Source organism: Sus scrofa, chromosome 14 (assembly GCF_000003025.6).
Source record: "Sus scrofa isolate TJ Tabasco breed Duroc chromosome 14, Sscrofa11.1, whole genome shotgun sequence".
NCBI classification, from domain to species: Eukaryota; Metazoa; Chordata; class Mammalia; order Artiodactyla; family Suidae; genus Sus; species Sus scrofa.
In genome coordinates this window covers 73,498,394-73,502,598 of record NC_010456.5, presented here as the reverse complement: position 1 = coordinate 73,502,598, position 4,205 = coordinate 73,498,394, and the positions used below count along the sequence as shown (strand labels likewise).

Here is a 4,205-nt window from a genome sequence, read left to right as displayed (position 1 = left end):
GAAATGCAAAGAATGGTCAACTCCCAGCCCTTCCTTTAAGGAACTCAAGTTAGTGGAGGCACACACGGTCGACGCACAACCTTGTGAAAGTGCTTTTGAAAAGTGGGCACAGGGGTGCGAGGCTGTTCACACAATTCTTCCAACTTTTCTGTGGTTTTGAAATTTTTCACAATGAAAGCTTGGAGGCAATGTGGGCACAGCATCTTGAGAGGTCAGAGCCCTTTCTCTGGGTATCTTGAGGGCACTTAGATCATGGTGGTCAGGAGATGTGACTCAAGCTGAACTCGAAGCAGAAGGAGCAGTGGGTGAGAGAAAGGGGGGAAGGCACGCCAGGCAGAGGGAAGAGCAGAGGGGAATTCCGGAGGTGTCCCTGGATCAAGGTGCCCGGGCTTCCTCCTTTGCCAAATGAGGACAGTAGCATGCCTACCTCCTCGGGCTGCCATTGAACTACTGGAGGTGACGACATCCTCGGAGCGCTTGAAGGAGGGCTGTGCTGGACATGGTCTGCTTGTCTCCCCCTCGACTCCCCATCTCTGGAAGCAGACCCACCCTGTGGAGTGGACCATGTCACTGGGACTCCCTGCAATCAAAGGAAGGCACTTATCAAAACCAGAGAACAAGAGAAGGGAGACGTCAGGACATCTGTGCCCCTCCACCAGCCCCAGGCTCAGGGATGCTGCTCTGGCCCTGGCTGTCCCCTCCACAACTCAGTTTCTGAAGACACCCACAGAAGGCTCGGGCAACACTGTGCTGCTCTCTCGTCCCTTCAGGTCTAGGGACAGATACCGCTTCCCCCCTGTAACCAGTTCCTGATCACCTCTCATTCCAAGCTGGTTCCCTTAACCCTGCCCATACCTCTGCAAATGGTCCTTTAATTAAATCATCTTTGCAGTGGCGCTGAGGTTGCCATTGTGAGCTGAAGTTTGGACTTGCCATCACCTCTACCTGGAGTAGAACATGAGCCACGACAGCTGCCGACCCGCAGGCACCCTGCGTGGAGCTTGGGGTGGAGACCAGGACTGAGGCACTCTGTGCTCTGGGAAAACTGGAAAAACAGGTGTTTAGATAGTCAGATATTTTCAGGAGAAGATTTTATGTGCTCACTTCTTGCATCTCCTCATATCTAGAAAAACACTAAAATCCTTCATGGTGATGTCTGCTCCTTGTGACTGGTGGTCACCTTCAGGAGATCAGCAACAAACTTTTGTAAGATGTGTGTGTGCTGCATGCACTTCCCCCTCAACCTTGATCATCTCCTGATATTCCCCCTTTTCCTCCTTGGGTGGTATTTCAGCCCAGTCTGTAGTTAAGGATTAAGAATGTCAAGGTCATCTGTAAATGCAGTCACCTCCAAGGGTGAGAGCAGGTGAGCCCTGCGGGCTGTGAAAACTCCGGATACCGGCCCAGAGAGTGGAGGCGCATATCAAAGGAATGATTTCAGTGAGCCCAGGTCTCTTTTGTTCCTGCTCTTGGCCCTTTGTTGCAAAGACTCCTATATATCCTAGCTCCTCCCTCACTGCCTGGGCGCAAAGGTTTCTCAGGGTTCCCTGAGATGCTGTCTCCTGGGCCTAGGTCATTTCACCCCAAATAAAACTCTCAACTTTCAGGTTATGTATTTTTTTTAGTCAACACCATCTATTCTTCGTCAGGACCCTAGTTTCTACAGGGCCTGGTATATAGTGTGAGCTATTTTTATATAAACATTATGTTTAGGTATATGTTCAAGTTCCCTCTGCCAACCCAGTCCTCAAAATGTCATCAAGAATATTTATTTGGGGAGTTCCCGTCGTGGCGCAGTGGTTAACGAATCCGACTAGGAACCATGAGGTTGCGGGTTCGGTCCCTGCCCTTGCTCAGTGGGTTAACGATCCGGCGTTGCCGTGAGCTGTGGTGTAGGTTGCAGACGCGGCTCGGATCCCGAGTTGCTGTGGCTCTGGCGTAGGCCGGTGGCTACAGCTCCGATTCAACCCCTAGCCTGGGAACCTCCATATGCTGCGGGAGCGGCCCAAGAAATAGCAACAACAACAACAACAACAACAAAAAAAGACAAAAGACAAAAAAAAAAAAAAAAAGAATATTTATTTGGGGGGAGTTCTCATTGTGGCTCAGCAGGTTATGAACCCAACTAGTATCCATAAGGATTCGGGTTTGATCCGGGCCTCACTCAGTGGGTTAAGGATCTGGTGTTGCCATGAGCTGTGGGGCAGGTCATAGATGTGGCTCGAATCTGGCATTGTTTCAAGTGTGGTACAGGCCGGCAGCTATAGCTCCAATTTGACCCCTAGCTTGGGAACTTCCATATGCCTCAGGTGTAGCCCTAAAAAGTAAAATACTACTACTACTAATAATAATAATAATAATAAAATTATGTCTTAAATTCAATGCCAGAATTGAATAATAATAATAAGTCAGAAATAATGAGGAATTCCTGGTAGATGTTGATGGAACCTGATAGGCAGGGGAGATGACAGCCATGCAGGTGAATGCCTTTGAGAGAAGATAAGTTTTAAGACAGCTTTCAGCTCAGATGCCAAGCCAGGAGGAAGGAGGAAGCCTGGACCCCCAACAGGACATAGATTGGAGAATCCTAACAGAGACAGCTGGAGAATCTGGCTCTCCCTGTACCCCTTCAGGAGCCCGGGTCAAGTCAGGGTACCAGTAGAGTCTGCCAGGTGGTACCAGTGACTGGGACACTTGGAACAACATCCTAGTGCTGATATATACCTAGCACCCTTGTCCAGAAGGGCAGCCACCAACACATCCTATCATCAGCACGTCTCATTTGTCCCCAGTAGTCAGAAGTCCAGGCTGTGCTAAATACGCACAGGTCTTCCAAACAGGGAAACCTGAAATCTCAAGACAAAGATGAGTATACAACCCAAACGCACCAAACACTGAGGAAATTCACCAACATGAAAAACAAACACCAGGAGTTCCCATTGTGGCGCAGCAGAAACAAATCCAACTAGTATCCATGAGGTTGTGGGTTCAATCCCTGGCCTTGCTCAGTGAGTTGGGCATCCGGTATTGCTGTGAGCTGTGGTGTAGGTCGCAGATATGGTTCGGATCCTGCGTTGCTGTGGCTGTGGTGTAGGCGGCAGCTGCAGCTCCAATTTGACCCCTAGCCTGGGAATTTCCATACACTGCCGGTGTGGCACTAAAAAGAAAAAAAAAAAAAAAAAACACACAGACACACAGCAAATTCAATAAAAAGAACACCACCCAAGGAAAAAGAGCTAACTAAATAAGCCTTCAAGTTAGAATGAATTGGAAAACTTTCAAATTAAAAATGTGAGCTGGAGGGGTGGGGGTAGGAAATACATCAACTATACACTGATTAGAATGGCTAAAGTCAAAAAGAGAGACAATTCCAGAGTTCCATCCTGGCACAGTGGAAACGAATCTTACTAGGAACCATGAGGTTGTGGGTTCGATCCCTGGCCTCGCTCAGTGGGTTAAGGATCCCATGTTGCTGTGGTTGTGGTGTAGGCCGGCAGCTACAGCTCTGATTAGACCCCTAGCCTGGGAACACCCATATGCCATGAGTGCAGTCCTAAAAAAAAAAGAGAGAGAGAGAAAGAGACAATTCCAAGGTTGATAAGGAGGTAGAGGCACTGAAACTCTCACATGCTGTTGGTGGGGATGAAACCGTCTGGGAAAATAGGTGGGCAGGTTCCTAAGATGTTAAACATACACACAGCATATGATTCAGCCATTCTTCTCCTAGGCATTGACCCAAGAGAAATGAAAACATAGGTCCGAAAAAAGACTTACACATGTTCATAACCGTTTTGTGTGTAATAGCCAAAACTTGGAAACAACCCAAATATCCGAAAACAATTTGGAGTAAGCCACTGAGGGTAGGCCATACAGTGGAAACTGCTGAGCAACAAAGAGCAGTGACCAACGGATGTGCTTAAACATGAATGATTTCAAAATAATTATGCTGAGTAAGAGAAGCCAGATAGTAAAGAATACACACTGAGGATTCCATTTATATAAAACCCTAGAAAATGCAAACAAATCTATGATGACGAAAGCAGAACAAAGAGTGCCTGGGGAGAGAGGTGGGGAGGGAAATTACAAAGGGACATGGGCGAATTTTTGGAGAGGATGGATATGTTCATTGTCTTGATTATGACAATTTCACAGGTGTATGTATACATATGTAAAACTTAACAAATTATACACTTTAAATAGATGCA

At 47.3% G+C, this 4,205-nt stretch overlaps 1 long non-coding RNA gene across 1 annotated transcript; it reads right to left on the bottom strand.

Moving 5' to 3' along the window:
* Positions 428 to 3,183, bottom strand: LOC110256836. The gene is made up of 3 exons (XR_002338852.1): positions 2,725 to 3,183; positions 856 to 1,045; positions 428 to 580 (listed from the first exon to the last, which is right to left on the bottom strand). It is a non-coding gene; the product is annotated as an uncharacterized LOC110256836 (long non-coding RNA).